Below are 19,665 nucleotides of genomic sequence, written 5' to 3'. Positions count from 1 at the left end.
TTTCATATCTTTTCCCAGTTCTAAACAGAAACCTACTTCATCCTTCCGACAGATTAGTTTTCCAAAAAAGAGTTTGGGCTTTGCCTAAGATCCCTCTGGAGCCATTGTCCTGTCCATGTAAATGCAACCCCAGGAAGATTAGGATAGTGATACATTTCATCTATAAATTTCAGTGTAAAATAGCTGGATGCAAAGCGTTGCGTTCTCTATCTCAATGGCAGCCACTATCTATCTACAAATGGGCATTGCTTTTCTCAAAATTGGACTCTGTCCATATCCCGAATTAACTTTACAATTGTAGTTTGGCTCCTTGTCTTTGGTGGGCAGAATTGCAGCTGTGATGAGGGGAGTTCTCGCACTGGTTAGGTGGCCAGGCAAGGTTACCAAGGGGCTCACTCCAGCTTCAGAAAGGGCAGCAGGTCATCCGCACTCCCTGGAACAGGATCAGCTCCACTTCCAGAAAGTGGATCGTTCCCAGTCTCAGAAACTGGGAGCAGATCATCCCCACTTCCCGCTCAAGAAGGAAGGCAGTCACCGCCAAGCTCTCTGCCCCCTGGGCCTCTGGACTTGACTGTCCCCATCAGACCTTCAGAGGATCTGAATGTGGCCGACTTCTTCATGTCTGCAAGCTTCCCGCAGATGGGAGAGCCCACGGCGAACAGGACAGCTGTCGTCTTTTGTTTCTCGTGGGCGTTGGAGACCTGAACCTTGCGCCAGCTCTTGGGCAGATGCTGCCTCAGCCCCACCAAGGCCTCGAGGCCCAGCTTCCTCTTGAGCTCCACGCAGCGTCTCTCTCTGGCTGCCAGCGTGTGGCACAGGGCGACAATTTCCACCTCCAATTCAGCGAACTCGGATATGGGCTCCCTTTGCGCGGCCTCTGTGAGCCTCTGGCTGGGCAGTTGGGTGGAATTCCTAAGCGGGCTTAGAGGTCTCTGTCATGGCTCCGGGCACGGACTGAGAAAAAAGATGTCCCTTAAGAGTCTAGGGCCGATTCTTGGTGCGGAGAGTGGAACTGGTGGCCAGTGGAGAAATAATCTTGACCAGCAGAGGCGACATCGAGGCCTGTGGGATCAGACTCTCGCCAGCGGGTGGGACTCTAGGCGGGAGGGACCCGCGTCTCTGCCGGAGGAGAGGACACCCAGGCGGTGGGAGGCCGTCGCCGCCCACGAGGCCCACTTCCGGTGTGTGTGCGGTGGGGGGGGGGGCGGGGTCGGCCAGGTAGGGGTCGCGGCGCGGGACTTCTGGGGGAAAGGCGGCCGCAGGCGGAACCAGCTCTGCCCAGGCCGCTCGCGCTGGGAGCCCGGTTTGGCTCTCATGGCGACCTGTGAGGTAGGCGGTGCTGTGGTTATTATCAGAGAGAGAGGTTTCTTCCCTCCTGTCACAGCGGGTGACAGGTCCCCGCCTTCAAGCCCTGTCCGACTCCCCTTAGGACCTCCTTCTGCCACAAAGGCCATTCCAAACCCTTGAAAATCCTTTGAACCTTTTGTACTAAGAGAAGTTTACAAACAAGCCCAATACGTGAAATAAAGGAGAACTGCGCCAAAGTGGGGCAGGGAGCCCAGGAGGTCTGGCCTCTACCGTCCCCGTTTTCCCTTCCCAGGTTCCCGCAGGGGCCTCAGAAACTCCTGGCCCCTCTCGCATAGTGGGCTTGAGCGCTGCTCAGAACTCCTGCCTCCAGTGGAGACTGATGCTCCGGCCCGAAGCATCCACAGCGCCAGGGACTGGGGAGAGCAGAGCCCAGAAAGTGAGTCTGACCAGTCACAACTGGCATTTTTGGGGGGAGAGGGAGGGAGAGAATGAGTAAATCTATAATAGTTGTGTCAAATTTATGCTTAATAAAAGCAAAGACTATTGTGAGAATTTAGGAGAGAAGGAATAAGATGTGCAAATGTATGGAACATGGATTTTCAATATTGTGGTTGGATTTTCTTTCTTTCCAAGCATCCACTCACATTTCTGAAAGCATGTCTGCCCACCTACATGGTTATCAGTTGTGGGAGGTGGTCTGCACAGTAAAGTTGAAGCAGTTAGAGTCTGTCAGGATGTCAACCCCCCATATCCCCTATTTCTACTCAGAGCTTGTAATTGAAACAGTGGAAGAATCAGGACTTCAATCCAGTGAGGGCAGGTGGTCAGGTATCACTTAGCTGCTTGTCTGGCTGCGCATTCTCAGGGAATAGCCTTGAGGAAGTTCTAGATTCCAGTGATTTTGTCAGACATGCTGGTAGTTCTTGCAAGCGTGATCTTGTGGAACGTGATAGATCCTCAGCAAATTTCAGCAGTTTGCCATACTCATGTCGCTGCAGTGAAGCATCTAGCTGGGCATCCAAACCAGCTTCAGCCCTCCTTTGGGTTTATCTTCAGTGACCCTTTCACGTAACTCAGTAGTGTCTATTATTGCCTTGCCCTGAAGCATGTGCCTCCCTAGATTGAAAAAATGAGAATTGTTCTTGTTGGAAACATGAAGGCTAATGAGGGATTTGGCTATGTATATAAAGGCCTGAAAAGGGCAGCAAGGACTGCCTAAAACCTATGTTGTTCCAGAGAGTGGACTTTTTCTCCATTGCCTGCAGAAACACTAGTGGTTTCAGGAATGTTCTGACTGTGAACCAGAAATCCTCTTTCAAAACTGAAGATGAAGGATAAAGAAGCCCCTGAATTAATAAGCCAAACAACGCAGAATGCATAGTGTCCGTTCAAAGTTCAGATTCCAAGTGCCCAGATTTGAACTTGCGCTTGATTATCCTTCTCTGAATTGTTTCGGCCACCAACCTCACTATCTGTTTTCTTGTTTCTATGTTTCATTGTTAAGCTTTGATTCCCTTTGGTAGACTAATGACTTCCCTCATAGCAAAACTGACCTCACTTCTCTCAGCAACTTTGTTTCCAGATCCCAAATCAAAACATGGCCTCTGGAAGGGGCCCTAGGAGCTAGGAATGTTCTGACCTCCTGAGTAGACCTGCACACATCAGTAACACACTGGAACAACGCATTTTGTTAGGCTTTGCATAACCACATAAAAACAACACATGTTTTGAAAACATAGATCTATCAAGTAAAATTTCACTGAAGTTACAGCGATTCTAACCAGCTGTTTGACAATACTATCCTCTTAAGGTATAAAATACCAAACTGTTGCCCCATGGTTCTACAATTTCACGTCTTTAGATTACACAATGAAATAATCTGTATTACATAGAAAGGCTCATAAAACTGTTCATCTGAAACTGAAAGGCTTTTGATGTTATTTGGGCACTAAAAGTAGCCACAATATTTGATTCAGTAACCTATGAAGAAAGAATTTGGGAATTATTTTTGATCCTACAATGGTTTGCTGTCTTTGTTTCCAAGGAAGACACTATTGACCCATTTTTAGTAAAGAATGAACTTTGAGATATTTCTCTAGGAAAGGTGATGGATATATACGAATCCTCTGTAAACGTAAAGGTAAATGGTACAGCAAACGGATGTTTTTTTCTTCATGTTCAGAAGCCTGTATATTATGTTTTATGAATAGATTATTGAAATTTCAATATAAAAGCAAAACCATACCCTTCGCCTGGTCCGGATTGTTTGGGGATGGAAGAAGTGAGATTGTAGTAATTGATACTGCATCTAGAAATGTTTAGGGACTTGTAGCAGTGCCAGCAGGTTTAACCATTTGACTTCTTTTGTTATAAAAGATCAATATGGAGCCTCCTGATTGCATTGACTTGTAAAGTAGTCCACCTTGGTGGTTCAGATTGCTTCTAAAGACCTGGCAACTCACCCTGCAGTCTGGTCATTTGCACTGCTAGATCTAACCATAGCGAGTTTTCTAGAGCTTTATTTCGATTACTGCAGAACTACTACCATGAACATTTTGTTCATTTTAGCTGAATGCCAGGAGAAGTGTTTAACTATTTAATTGAGCCTGAAAATAAGGCATATCGTTGAAACCCTCATCCAGTCAGAATGTTTCACAAGTATGAGGGGAAAATTGGTAGTTGGGCTTTTCTTGTGGAAGCTCAGAATATTGTGTCTGATTTCAGTTTACGAGTTATTTTCACTGCCATCGCACATCATAGCCCAGCTCCATCAATAATATATGCAGTGAGTCACCACCCCATAGATATTCTCCAGCATGAACTGGAGTATTTGCTGCAGTTTACAGCTGCAAACGGTATTCCTAGCAATCGCCATATTTCGGTAGTTGAGTTGATATTCATTTAGGACCAGGATGACATTTCCTTTCAGCAGCCCTCCTACGTGGACTAATTAGCTTTTAAGAAAATAGTTCAGGGCCAGCCCCATGGCCGAGTGGTTAAGTTCATGCGCTCTACTTTGGTGGCCCAGGATTTCGCTGGTTCGGATCCTGGGCGCAGACACGGCACTACTCATCAGGCCACGCTGAAGCGGCGTCCCACATGCCACAACTAGAAGGACTGACAACTAAAATATACAGCTATATACTGGGGGGATTTGGGGAGAAAAAGGAAAAAAAAGAAAGATTGGGAACAGTTGTTAGCTCAGGTGCCAATCTTTAAAAAAAAAAAGAAAATAGGTACATTACAGAATAGAATTTTCCTCTCTGAAGCCCAAACTTATTATCAGGATATTAAATTTGAGCTTGTTACTCACTGCTATTCATTCTCTTCTGTGGTATGTATAATCGTGGCAAGAGTCCCTGGGCGGACCAAATTAAAATTCAGAATCTGGTTGACTCTGGAGAACCAGCATCCTCCTCCTGCCAAGTGTCCATCTGTGTGAGTTGATATGTATGGGATGAAGGGGCTTGTTAAGAGGAGTTTTGTGCACAGATCCTCAGAGGCAGAATAGGAATGACAGGGAGATGGACGGGTGGAGAGAAGGGAAAGGAAAATGATCAAAAGATGAAGGAACATCCCTAGATTAAAAATGAAGATTCTTCTTGTTGGAAACTTGAAGACTGTAGATATAAAGGCCTACAGAGGGTAGCAAGGGCTCCTTAAACACTGTATGTTTTTCCAGAGAATGGACTTATACTTCAATGCTTAAAGAAACGCTAATGGCTCCAGAATTTCTCCTACACTCTGAACCAGAAACTGCCCTCTCAATGCTGAAGATGAAGGGCAGAGAAGCCCATGAACTAAGCTAAATGAAGGGCAATATGGGCAGACTTTGGGGGAATTTCACACTGGAAGTTGTCCTTACTCCCTTTTCTCATTTGGATGAGGAAAGTGGGGGGAACAGATTCTCCCTTCCCAGAAGTTCTGACCTTTGTTTTCTTTTTACATATTGGTGGATAGCATGTTGAAGATAAGTCCTAGGGGCAACAGTGGGGAGTCATCTAAGAGAAGAAAGTGGGCCAAGCTGGCGCGTGAGCCAGAAAAGCCTTGGTCAGTAACAGGCTGATGGATGAGGGTCGTCTGTGCTCTGCCAAGGAACCGAGGGCTTGGTGTATTTCTCTAGTCCAGATCTAGAAATTTGGAGGATGCCTTAAAAGGGAGCAGGGGGTTGTAAAAAAGACAAGATTGACACTTGCCTCACATTTATCACCTTTCTTCCCAACCAGCACATTTCCTGAATTACAGCAATTCCAACAAAGACATAGACTGCTGCTAAAATGTCTGCAAGGGACCCAGATTACTTAACCCTTAACTCAGCAGGAAGATTTAGCAAGAAATTACATCTGGATGATGCTCAGATTTTAAGTACCAGGAGATACACTGGGCAAAGAGAGGACATCTACAGAAAGGACAGAGCTGAAGCAAATGGAAGGGCTGGCCCTGAGCATAGAGGACTCCCAGAAGTCACTGGGGAGACGTGGGGAGGGGGGCTGAAGTCTTGAAGCTTTGGTACTCAGGGTTTAGAACCAGCAAAATGTGGGGCCCAAGCAGTTTGACTTACTTGTATCCACAGGCTTCAGAGGCTTGGGGGCGATCAGGCTATTAATAGAAAACTCATGATCTTTTAAGGTTATGACCATCATGGTGGCTTTGCTAAGGCCTGGCCTCTGCTCCCTAGTTGCTTACCTATTCTTGTCTTAAAACTGTCATGTCTGCTATGGCAGCAGCATAATTACTTTATTTCCTCGATTCTGGGGCACAGTCAAGTCTAAGACATATCTTTGTTTTAATAAGATGTTTTTAGGAGGTAAAACCTCCTATATTAAATCGTGCATTGATTAGAAGATGCAATCCCAATTGTAGAAACATTACAATGCCACAAAATGTGCATCTTAGAATTGAAGAAATACAGTAGTAATGCAGCTACGAACACTAATGCCTCTGCCCGATTCTTCTGCTGGAATTCAGAATGGACCTTGATGGTACTGGTTCCTCTTCCCTTTCTGAAAGAAAGGACAGAAGGGAAATTAGCACTTATTAAATATCTGCTATAATAATAAAAATAAGGGAGACCTCTAATATCTGTTAACTGCTTATTATGTGCCAGGAATTGTTCTAAGTGCTTTCACATATGTTATTTCATTTAATTCTGATAATAATCTTGAGAGGTAGGTTTTAGGAATACAGTTAATATCTGTGAGACTCAGTTTCTCCATCTTTGCAGATCAAAGAACCAAGGTGCACAGAGAATAACTTGTCTGAGGTAACATAGTTTATTTTGGGATATTAATCGATAAACCTAGGGCTGCTTAGGTTTAAAAAAAAAACTCATTGTTTAACTTTTTCTTGTCTTTCTTAAAATTCTGACATAGTTCATGCATATAAAAGTATGTATTCTATATGTACCTTTAAAAAATTATAAATAGGGCTGGCCCAGTGGCGCAGTGGTTAAGTGTGCATGTTCTGCTTCGGAGGCCCGGGGTTCACCGGTTCAGATCTCGGGTGTGGACATGGCACCGCTTGGCATGCCATGCTGTGGTAGGCAACCCACATATAAAGTAGAGGAAGATGGGCACAGATGTTAGCTCAGGGCCAGGCTTCCTCAGCAAAATGAGGAGGATTGGCAGCAGTTAGCTCAGGGCTAATTTTCCTAAAAAAAAAAATTATAAATATAAGTAACTATGTACTCACTACTCAACTAAGAAAGAGTTTTATGTTCCCAGTATTTTTGGAGCTCACTGCATGTGCTTCTTGTTCTCTTTCCTTACCCTCAGTTGACCTCTACTCCAAACTTTGGGGTGATCATTCCTTTTTTTCCTGATAAGTTTTTACCAACTGTGTATGTACCTATAAATAATATATTATTTAGTTTTGCCTGTTTTTTACCTTTATTTCTTCATTTTTACTAAGGTATAATTGACATATAACATTATATTAGTTTCAGGTGTACAACATAATGATTTGATGATCACCATAAGTCTAGTTAACATGGCACCATTTTGGAACTTTATATAAATGGAATCATACCTTCTGTATTCTTCTGTGGCTTGCCCATTGATTTTAGATTCTTCCATGTTGATGGTGTTGCTATAGTTTATTCATTTTCACTGCTGTATAGTAGTCCATGGTATGCATATAGCACAACATATGAATACATTTCATCTATGTAAATTGTTTACTGAGACATTGAGTGACTTGAAGGTCACTTTCTTTGCCGTATCACCCCTGGCTTCAGGCCTGTCTGAAGTCTATTCGTCCATATACAGTTAATGTTTTTTTGTGCGTGTGACTTCATCTTTGTCCATAATAGACTTTTTCTTCCTGAAATATATCCCGAAACATATTTGAAGGGTTATCTCTCCAGCTGCATTTCTTCTGCCTCCCATCATACACTTTATAGTCAGCATATTTATTACTGCAGTTCTGAAAAACACAAGTTCACCGTGCTCTCTTGCCTCTAGGCCTTTGTCCATGTTGCTCTTTCTGACTAGAATGTTTATTTCCTGGCTAATTCTTGCCCACCGATCAGGCTTGTCTGGTTACAAAAGCCTTCCTCCACTACATTCTAGCGTGGGCCTTTTCCTTGAGCTAACAGAGGGGGCTTCCTGCCATCTCCTCAGGGTATAGTCAGAGTTGGTTTTCCAAAGGATCTGACATATTACGGAATAAAACCTCATAGTTATACTTGGTGCCTGGAAAGACTGTATAAAAGGTCTGTTTTGTGTAGTAGTAACTGTAAGAGGAAACATGGAAATACCACTTAGAATTGTCAGTACTCAATTTTAAAATGTCCTTAGGTTGGGCGTAGGGCACAAATCACATCCTTGTTGGTAAAAAAGAAATGGATAAATGCATATTATTTTATTTTGCCTTCAGGACTTTTGGCTAGATTCCCTAGGACTTTCTCCAAGGACAACAAGATAAGTCAGACAGAGAAAGCCAAATACCATATGATTTTCACTCATATGTGGAAGATAAAATAACACCAATAACCGCAAACAGACACACAGATGTAGAGAATAGATTGGTGGTTACCAGAGGGGAAAGTGGGAGCGGGGAGAGCAAAGGGGTAAAAGGCCCCATTTATTGAGTGATGGAGGGCAATTAGACTTTGAGTGCTGCACACAATGTAGTCTACACATAAATCTAAATATAATGATGTACACCTTAAATTTATATAGTGTAATAAGGCAATGTTACCTCAATCAAAAAAATTAATTGTAAAGGAGACCCGTCCCTCTTTGCCTGGAGTTAGTTCCCTGCCATGGGAAAGAAAACTCTCATTTGGTTCCTTCATTGTGTTTTTCTGACACCAGCTGCTTATCTATTCAACATCTCACAAAGAAATACCTCAAGGGATGGTTGGAGATGGGAAGTAAACACCAAATTAGTTGCTTATATACTTGAAAAAGATAAGCTTTTGGTTTTTAAGTAGTTTTAGATTTATATACAAGTTGCAAAGATTATACAAAGAGTTCCTATATCCCCTCACCCAGTTTCCCGTTTTATTCACATCTTACATTACGGTGCTAGATTTGTCACATCTAAAGAACCAACTTTGGTATATTACTGTTACCTAAATCCCAGGATTTAGATTTCCTAGTTATTCCCTAATGTCCTTTTTCTATTCCAGGATTCTATCCACAATGCCACATTACATTCAATCCTAGTGTCTTCTTAGCCTCCTCTGGTCTGTGACAGCTTTTTGGACTCACCTTGTTTTTGATGACTTTGACAGTTCTGAGTAGGGTTGGTCAAGTATTCTGTAGAATGCCTATCAATTTGAGGTGGTCTCATGTTTTTCTTACGGTTAGACAGGGGTTATGGATTTGGGGGAGGATGACCACAGAGAAGACTGCCATTCTCATCACATTATATCAAGAATACATGCTATCAACATGACTTATCACTGAGCTTACATACTTTTTAATACCTTTAGTTAAATGGTGGGATGGTGAGAGCGTAGATGTTGAAGTTGGAAGACTGAATTCAGATCATAGCTCTGTCATTCATTAGTGTGTGACTTGGGAAAGTTAGTTAATCTCTCTATTCCTTAGTTTCCTCATCTGTAAAGTAAGGATAATAATAGTATCTACCTCATTAAATTAGTAAATACATGAAAAGTACATAGAGCCGAGCCTGGCACGGGGGAAGTAGGATATAAGTTTTGACTATTATTAATATTATTGAGTAACACAAGAGTTCTTTGTTTCTATTATATATGTCTTCTGGACTCTCTTTACCTCAGAAAATTAAACTAATGGTTTTTAGTGATAAAAAAAAATCCCATCAACCTGGGTTTTAAATTTTTAACATGGGAAGATCTTTATCTTATTGTCTCTTGGAATTTTAAATTATCCCTAAAATATCACAGTTTCCCTTAAAATTTGCATTGTCTGCTGATGAGAATCTTTTTCAGGAGACTCCTTGAGTATTTTCATTATCATTCAAATCTTACACTTAGAATATTCTCTTCAGAGTGCTGGCTTTTTTAGCCATTGATCCACTGATATATTTCTGGTTCCCCAGGCCCACATGTACTATTCAACTTAATAATCTATGAAAAAGAGTTATTACAGTTTTCTTCCCTTTGGCCCAAGCAAAAGATTCCCAGGGTGTGTTTCAGCTTTTATTAATATTACAAATGAAGATCTAATATTGTTCACTGCGTACTTAATGATTGATCTTAACACCTCCAAATAGGGAAGACAGTTGCGTTTATAAATCTGTGTGTCAGTTTTCTGATGCGTTTTCCAGTTTTCTGTTTGTAACTCTAAGTGATAATTTTGAATACTCATTCTGAATATTAAAATACATTCTTTTGCTGTTGGGATTTCTGAAAATTTCATTTGAAACTTCACAGAATGTTTTATGCAAATCCAAATATGCATATTTTGATATATTTTTGTCTAATGCCTTATTTTTTTTCCTGAAAATGTTATCACCCTGGCTGTTACTCTCTTTTCGTTTTGCTTTGTTTCATGGCAATTTTGGCCAGTAGGATAGAAACATTTGTAGAGAATCTGTGTGTATGTGTCTGTGTGTGTGCATGTGTGTGCAAGTGGGAGCCCATGCATAGGCGTGTCATGTGTTGGATCGACAAAGAGAACTACATTTACCTTTAGCAGCAGAAGAAATTTTTCCTGAAGGCTTACTATGACCCACTTACTCTTTTAAGCACTTCACATACAGTATCTCATTTGATTCTTACAATAATCCTGTGAGGTTGGTACTATCATTGTTCCCATTTTTACAGATGAGGAAACTGAAACAGGGAGAGGCTAATTAAGTACTTGCCTGAATTCACAGAGCTAATAAGTGGCAGAACTGGAATTCAAACCTAGGTCTATCTGACTCCAAAGTCCATCCTCTTTCTCTACCATTCATTGCATGTTCCCTGGAACATCCCTATTACACTATTTTTTCTTGAGATATGGCATATATAACTCATAATATCTTTGTGTGCATGTGTTTAGGGATATATCCTTCTAGACTTAATTTTTAAAGTGAGATATAACATACATAAAGGGGCCAAATCTTGAGTGTATAACTCAAGGTACTTGCACATATGTGCACACCTATGTAACCACCCCCCAGATCAAGACATGGGGTATTTCTCATATTCCAGAAGACTATCTCATGCCCCTTTCCAATCATATCCATTCTCCCCACACAGGTAGTCACTAATCTGGCCTTGATCAACATAAATTTTGCCTGTTCTTGAACACCTATAAATGGAATAATATAATAAGCACTCTTTTTTTGTGTGTGGCTTCTTTTATTTAAAATTATGTCTGAGATTTATGTTCTTATTTGTTTATTTTGTTATATCGTTTTATTGCTGTGTATAATATCCTTTTAGAGCTAACATTTCCTTCTATCTGCGAAAGTCATACATTTTCAAAGTAGAGAGTTTGGGTAAATAGGAAAGAGCACAGAAAGGAAAATAAAAATGACTAGTAACTCCACTATCCAGAGATAATTATTTTAAAGCATTTGACTATACCCTGCCTGGCTTTTTTTTTTTCTATGCATATATGATTACTAGATTTGAATTATATATGAATTTCTGTTTTATAATCTATTATTATCTCTTAGCACTTGTCATGAAAATCTTTCATGTGATTAAACAGATATCTTTTTACAATGATTGAAAAATATTTTAAAAACATTTTTATTAAAAAATTTTTGATGGTGATAAGGGAATATGTAAAATATTCACAAGACACAAAATTCAAAAGGTACAAAAACGGATGAAAAGCCTCTCTCCTATCCTTACCCTAGCCACCCCTCCACCTCCTCCCCGACCCCAGGATCCAGCATTACCACTTTCCAGTGTGTTCTTCTAAAGCTGTTGTGGGCACATATAAACAAACATGTATATATGTTATTTTTCCCCTTCTTTATGCACACGTTAGCGTACTATGCTATTTTGCCCCTTGCTTTCTTTACTTAGTAAGGTTTCTTGGAGATATTTCCACAGCAGTGTCAAGAGCTTCCTTGTCTTTAATGTACAATAAAATGGTTATTTCACGCATATTAAGTGAAATACAAACTACAGCTACACTGAGAAACCATTTTTCATTTGATTGGCAAAATATAATGACATTTGATGTTGTCAAGGGTATAAGCAAATAATAATAGTCAAACACTGTTCTAAACGGTTAACTTGATTTTTTGCTGAGGAAGATTCGCCCTGAGCTAACATCTGTTGCCAGTCCTTCTCTTTTTTCTTGAGGAACATTCACCCTTAGTGAACATCTGTGCCATTCTACTTTGTATGTAGGTCACTGCCACAGCAAGGCCACCAACGATTGGTGTAGGTCTGCACCTGGGAACTGAATCCAGGCTGCCGGTGCAGAGTGTGCCCAACTTAACCACTAGGCCATGGGGTTGGTGTCCCCTGTTTTTAAAAAATTGAGATAACATTGGTTTATAACATTATATAAATTTCAGGTGTACATTATTATATTTTAATTTCTGTGTAGATTACATCATGTTCACCACCCAAAGACTAATTACCATCCATCACTATATACGTGTGCCCAGTCACCCCATTTGTCCTCCTCCCAACCCCTTCCCCTCTAGTAACCACCAATCTAATTTCTGTCTCTATGTGTTTGTTGTTGTTTTTATCTTCTATTTATGAGTGAGATCATACTTTCTCCCTCTGACTTATTTCGCTTAGCATAATACCCTCAAGGTCCATTCATGTTGTCACAAATGGTGAGAATTCATATTTTTTTTTTATGGGTGAGTAGTATTCCATTGTGTATATATGCCACATCTTCTTTATCTATTCGTCCCTTGATGGGCACTTAGGTTGCTTCCATGTCTTGGCTGTTGCGAATAATGCTACAGTGAACGTAGGGGTGCATATATCTTTATGCATTTGTGTTTTCATATTCTTTGGATAAATACTCAGCAGTGGAATAGCTGGATCATATGCCAGTTCTATTATTAATTATTTGAGGGATCTCCATACTGTTTTCCACAGTGGCTGTACCAGTTTGAATTCCTACCAGCAGTGTATAAGAGTTCTCTTTTCTCCACATCCTCTTTAACACTTGTTATTTCTTGTCTTGTTAATTATAGCCATTCTAATGGGTGTGAGGGGATCTATTATTATAGTTTTGATTTCCATTTCCTTAATAATGAGTGTTGTTGAACATCTTTTCATGTGCCTGTTTGCTATCTGTGTATCTTCTCTGGAAAAATATCCATTCAGATCATATGGTTTGCAAATATCTTCTCCCAATTGTTAGGTTATTTTCTCATCCTGTTGATGGTTTCCTTTGCCTTGCAGAAGCTTTTTAGTTTGATGTAGTCCCATTTGTTTATTTTTTCTTTTGTTTCCCTTGCCTAGTCAGACATGGAACTTGAAAATATGCTGCTAAGACCGATGTCAAAGAGTGTACTGCCTATGTTTTCTTCTAGAATTTTTATGGTTTCAGGTCTTACATTCAAGTCTTTAATCCATTTTTGAGTTAACTTTTGCATATGGTATAAGATAATGGTCTAGTTTCATTCTTCTGCATGTGGCTATCCTGTTTTCCCAACGCCAGTCATTGAAGAGACTTTCCTTTCTCCATTGTATGTTCCTGGCTCCCTTGTCAATAATCAGCTGTCTGTAGATGTGTGGGTTTATTTCTGGGCTCTTAATTCTGATCTACTGATCTGTGTATCTGTTTTTGTGCCAGGACCATGTTGTTTTAATTACTATAGTTTTGTAATATATATTAAAATCAGGGAGTGTGATACCTCCAGCTTTGTTCTTTTTTCTCAGGACTCCTTTGGCTATGCAGGATCTTTTGTTGTTCCATATAAATTTTAGAATTCTTTGTTCTATTTCTGTGAAAAATGCCATTGGAACTTTAATAGGAATTGCATTGAATCTGTAGATTGCTTTAGGAAGTATGGACCTTTTAACTATGTTAATTCTTCCAGTCCAAGAGCACAGAATACCATTCCATTTCTTTGTGTCTTTTTCAATTTCTTTCAACAATGTTTTATAGTTTTCAATGTACAGGGCTTTCACTTCTTTGATTAAATTTATTCCTAGGTATTTTACTCTCTTTTTTGCAATTGTAAATGGGATTTTATTCTTAATCTCTCTCTCTTCTACTTCGTTGAAAGTGTATAGAAATGCAACTTATTTTTGTATGTTGATTTTGTATCCAGCAACTTTACCATATTCATTTAGTGTTACTAAAAGCTTTTTGGTGGATTCTTTAGAGTTTTGTACATATAAAAGAATGTCATCTCAAATAGTGACAGTTTCACTTCTTCCTTTCCGATTTGAATCCCTTTTATTTATTTTTCTTGCCTGATTGCTCTGGCTAGGTCTTCAAATATTATGTGAAATAGGCGTGTTGAAAGTGGGTAAACAGTTAACTTGTAATAACTAATTCAATCCTTACAGCAAGCATACTAAGTAGGTTCTATTTTTATGCCCATTTTACAGAGGAGGAAGCTATTTCATGGACAGTATATATAAGTTACCCAGGGCACTCTTATAGAATGCTGGGGGAGAGTAAACCGATACAATTTCTATGAAGACAAATTAGTCAATAGCTATCGAAATCATGCATTTACTCTTTGACCAGAATTGCACTTCTAGAAATTTATCTTATCACATACTCCCACATGAGAAGTTGCACATATATAAGGTTATTTTTTGTAGCAGTGTTTATAGTAGGAAAGTGTCAAGAGCTGAGCTGGAGAGAGCTGAGCTGTCGAAATGAAATTAACAGTCAAGCCTTTCATTATTTACCTCTCTAGTATAAGCAAGAGGCTGACCAAGAGAAAGAACAGGCTCCCCAAGTGTTTCAGGCTTCCCCGTGGAACAGCACCCAGCAAGGATCAGTGCGGATGTGAGGATGTGAGGTTGTTTTCACTGCCAAGGGAGCCCTAAACAAAAGGCTTCTGCCATTTTATGGGCCCAGGAGTTGGGGGGAGGGAGAAGGGAAAGGAGTGAGAATGGAAAGATAGTACTCACTGAGTATTGAGCCAGAGTGGAGAAAATGTCTTCAAGATTCCTCTCCCCCCCACATAAGGAAGTCTCAGCAGAGGTGTCTATGAAAGGCTCCTGATAAAGAGGCCTCCAAATGGAGGTGTCTGGGCTAGGAATACAGATATATGTAAGAGCATGGTTGGCTTGGGGGCCTGAGTCCTTGAATACAACTCCCTTATGACACTACAGGGCACTGGCTGTGCACCAAGTCTGGTGTGGGAGGGCAGCCTTTCCCAAGAGACTTGCCAGGTAAAGCCTTTTTAATTGCCTGTGGTTGGGCCTGAGAGATCACACATAGATTTTTGGCCAGGAGTCAGACTCCTCACTAGAATTAGAAACAGTTTAAAGATTCTTCAGTAGGGTGTTGGTTGAACAAATTGTGGTAAACCCATACAATGTCTTACCATATAGAAGTGAAACAGGATTTTCGGTGCAGCGAAGTCAGAATCCCAGCTGGAAATAGGTGATTTACTTAAAATGGATAATTTAAGAGAGTTTAGGAAGGGTTGAGGGATACTACAACAGCCAGGGATAGCAACAGGGAAGCCATTACCCTCCCTAGGCCTGAATGGTTGTAGGAGGGAATGGTTACAGCAACCCCTTGAGACCTGTGGTCTTCAGTAGAGGCACATTGCCACTGCCAAACTATGGCCCAGCGGGGAGGGAGCAGGAGAAATAACTACCCTGACCTCTCTCCTTCCATGTTTGATCAGAACGTCCATCTTTGGCTGATGCTTTCCATCTGCCAAACCTAACCCGAAGCCACAGGGTAAGGGGACCTGTTAGATGCAGTCTATAAAGATTAAGCTTACAAGGTACTGAGTAGGGAGGAAAAGAGTGGAGAAAGTGGAGAAGGGTGGAGATTGAAGCTGTACCCAGCAAGTGTTAGGTAGATCAGTGCAGATTTGAGGCAAACAAAATATCTAGCTCAATGATTTCATTGTATAAATACATAATTATTTAATCTACTGTCTGTTCTTGAGCATTTAGGTTGCTTCCAGATTTTCTTTTTTCTTATTATAAACATTCTTTTATTTAATTCTTTTCATGCCTATTCTTACTTCCATAAGATACATTCTTAGTAGAGTGGCTGGGCCCCATTTTCGAGATTTTTGATATATATAACCTTCAGAAAAGTTTAACAATTCACCCTCTACCAGAAAATTGTGAGAGAGCTTGTTTTCCTGCATTCTCATTAACACTAGGTATTATCATTAGTCTTTGCCAATTTACTAGGGGAAAAATTACATCTTTCTGTTTTAATTTATATTTCTTTGGTTACTAGTTGAACTTAAAAACTAAAAAAATCTTCACTGGACATCTTTGTTTTGTTAAATTATCTTCTTGTTTTAGTATAAAATCCTTACTCTAATTTGTGGCTAGTGCCCTTCAAACCATAGATCCTGTTTTACCCTCTCTAGAGTATACACTTTAAATATTTTGTGATGGTCTTTGCCATGGTTACTTGACTAGAGTTGGGGCAGAGTTGTAGGATTGTCTAACTCCTGAACTGGATTTTCAACCAAGCTTCATGTTGTTAGTCCCATTTTCATACCACCACTCTCTTCTTCCTACTTCCAGAGACACCTCATGCTGCCAATTCCCAAGCCTTTTGGTGGCAATGCAATGTTAGTTTGCTTTGATTGTCGACTTTCTCCACTGCCAGCTCAAATTCAAACTTCTCAGGTCTTCCAAGTAAGTTACCACTCTTCCCTTTGCTTTCCACCTTCCTCATTTTTGTGGTGGTGATCTCTTCTCCTGATCTCTTTGTCCTTATATATTATGCCTGAAAAGTATATAGTTTCTTTTCCTGTGATTTTAATGAGTTTATTGGAGGGCATGGCATTTTAACAGAAAGTCCCAAGCTGAATTTGTATCTTAAAGTTTAAAGTGTTTTACTGGACCTTGTTAGGTTGGGAAATCCTAGAGACGTCTCATAGACTCAGAAAGGATAGCTGTTTGGACTGAGAGCCTTAAAGTTACCTTGGATCAGTGTGAGGAAGACTCCTCTATTGATGAAAATTGTTTCCATGACCTCTTAGAATATCTTTGCACTGACATTCATAAAGGTGTTAAACAGTTGGGTTGTTCATGCAACAACGTTTGTGAACTTGTTCGTTGGCATGCAATCTAATGAATCAGACAGGTACACATTTATTATATTCAAAATTTAGGTTAATCCTCTCAGGAACATAGCAAAATGGTTAATAACAGATCATGTGTGATCACTGACAATCAGAAAGGACAGTGGCTGGAATAGGGTCCAGGGGGCCTGCTGCTGGGCCATTTATATGCTGGATCATGAGGTGGTCTGGGTGACTGAGAAGGTCTAGGAGGGGCTGGGCTGAGAGGAAAGTGACACTTTGAGGGCTCAGTGCAGCTGCTGTTTGCCAAGTAGTGTGGAAGCATTTTCGTATTTTATAGTAGGTATGGTCATAATGGTACATATAACTATTTATCAGTCCTGAGTCCTTGTCTTTTGCTCCAACCATGTTGCTTTTATATGAATTATTTACCCTCTCTAGGATGCTCTAGATGTGACTTTAATCTGTTTTACCTATCTTGTCTGTCACTGCCTTAGTTCCTCTTCTCAATATCTTTCCTAGCTTTCTACAGATAATGGATCCCCTGTATTAGATTCAAGCCTTCACCAGTTCCTGAGCCAGTTCTGAAGGTGGCGGCCATCTAATCAATAACATCAACAACCTAGTGCTTGCTTTCCAACAAGATCCCTGACTGTGTAGGTAATCCCTGAGTTGTAGCTTTCCCTTCCATCACCCAAGTTGGCTTTCTTTGTAGGGTGGACTTGTGTCTCAGTTTCCCTCCCCACTGTGCTTGGTACCTGATACCTTTTGGTGCATCCTACATCTTTCGATTCGCCCTCTCCCTGGTCACTTTCTGTAGTCTTGCTGCAAATGGACAGATATAGCCTGGAATCATGATATAGCTACCTATGTGGCTTTGAGCCCATCTGCCATCTCTGCTCTGCTCTGTAACCCTGGATTGCACTCCTTTGGTATTGATGCTTGCCCAACCCATGACCATGTATTGCTGTGCCCTTTGGATGCTATATTATAAACTGTCTAGCTGCTCTCACAGGACAATATTTCATATGTTATATAGGGCAAATTTACCATCCTGAAAAGAAAAAGTCAATGTTCTTTTAGCAAGGATGGAGAGAAGAATGGCTGACAGGTCAGATACCAAACAGCTTTTGCTACTCCATATCACAAACTGGCATTGGAGGTTCCAATTAAACAGGCCCTGCAAAATATCTAATGATGAAGCTTATGGTGGGCAAGTGCCACCCAGGTACTCAGAGCCCACAATTAGTTTTTAGTCCACCTATCTTATCTATGAGAAGACAACCAACGATTATAAGACATTTGAGGAAAGATGTATACACAAAAGAAAGATCAACTTAAAAACTAACTTGGAGAAAACAGAGACAATGTAGGGAGAAGAAAAAAGTTTTAATATTATTGTTAATATTCTCAGAGAGGTAAGAGAAGGTAGTGTAATAATGAAACAAGAAGAGAACACTATAAAAGGAGTATTTAAGGAATAAAAGAGAACTCTTGGAAACTAAAAATATCACAAAAATGATAAACTCAATAGGAAGGTTGGGCACTGAAATTGAACACATCTCTGACTATAGAATAAAAAATAAAGAAAATGAAAAATAAGAGAGAAAAGAACATTAGAGTGTCATTCTAGTGGATCTAACAGCTGAATGAACCACTGCTGTCTAATATCTGTTCAGTATAGCTTAATATATTGAAAACCCTATTTGGTCTCAGGTTGTATGTTAGATATTATAGATTTTATACCTGGAAATTACTGCTGCTTCCATTATCCTAATTCCATGTATATAGTAGAGATCTGTCCTCCAGAGATGGGAATGAGCAGGATCCTTTCCTTTTGGGAGGTGTACATGGAAGAAAGGACAGAGATAGCACAGATAGAGGAAGTTGGGATGGACAGGGATCAACAAAATTACTTGCTAAGAGCTCTCTTCTCAAAAATGTCACTGCAGATTAAACTACTATTTCTCAAACCTGAGGGCACATAAGAATCACCTGGGGTACTTGAGGACGGTGCAGATTACTCTATGCCCTGAGGTTCTGATTCAGTAGGTCTGGCAATGGGATAGGAGAGGCAAAAATTTGTATTTTATACACGCAGCTCAGGTGAATCAGGCAGTTGGTCCTTGGACCATTAGTGTGAGAAACACCGCATTAGCAAGATTGGTAGTAGTCTCTGGAAAAGAAAAAAAAAAGCACAAACAAAACTGGGCAAATGTTTCTATCCGTTTTGATTGGCATCTTTTGGAGTTACTGTAAGAGAGAAAGGAAGACGTCCTGCTGCTCAGCAGACAGGGCTGTTGGACATCTGACTGTACGTTAAGCAGGCTCAAACCATGTCAGTTCTCTGAAGCAGGACGGAGGGCCATAATTCACAGGAATGTGTGGTTTACAGCTGATAGGAATTTTAGAGGCTTTCCAGCTTTTTTAGCTGTGACCTATAGCAACAGATACATTTTATATTGTATTCCAGGAAACACACGCATGCACAGACACACTCACACAACACACACAACACATATGCATACATTTATTTACTTCATCAAGCAACACTCTTACAACATGTGATGCACTCTGATATACTTTTTGTTATATTTAAACTTAAAGAAATTCTGGTCATGACCCATTAGATTGATTGTATGGCTCTTGTGTTATAACTTGCCACTTGAGAAACACCAATCTAGTGCAGTCACATTATTTTAGAAATGAGAAACAAGCTTGGAGAGGTAAGGCTTGTCCAAAATCACACAGCTATAAATA

At 40.3% G+C, this 19,665-nt stretch overlaps 1 long non-coding RNA gene and 1 pseudogene across 1 annotated transcript in view; one reads left to right on the top strand and one right to left on the bottom strand.

Moving 5' to 3' along the window:
* Window positions 1–515: 515 nt before the first annotated feature.
* On the bottom strand, window positions 516–1,056 carry LOC138920274 (tumor protein D55 pseudogene; annotated as a pseudogene).
* A 153-nt stretch (window positions 1,057–1,209) lies between these two features.
* The window catches only part of LOC138920314 (uncharacterized), a 72,590-nt gene continuing 54,134 nt past the window's right edge, over window positions 1,210–19,665 (top strand). Inside the window, exons 1-2 of the long non-coding RNA XR_011431290.1 lie at window positions 1,210–1,329; window positions 1,601–1,744. This is a non-coding gene — a long non-coding RNA (uncharacterized lncRNA). The remainder of the gene's footprint in view (window positions 1,330–1,600; window positions 1,745–19,665) is intronic.

Source organism: Equus caballus, chromosome 23 (genome assembly GCF_041296265.1).
Source record: "Equus caballus isolate H_3958 breed thoroughbred chromosome 23, TB-T2T, whole genome shotgun sequence".
Classification (NCBI taxonomy): domain Eukaryota; kingdom Metazoa; phylum Chordata; class Mammalia; order Perissodactyla; family Equidae; genus Equus; species Equus caballus.
Note: the sequence above shows the minus strand (reverse complement) of the source record. Positions and strands in the feature narration are given on the sequence as shown.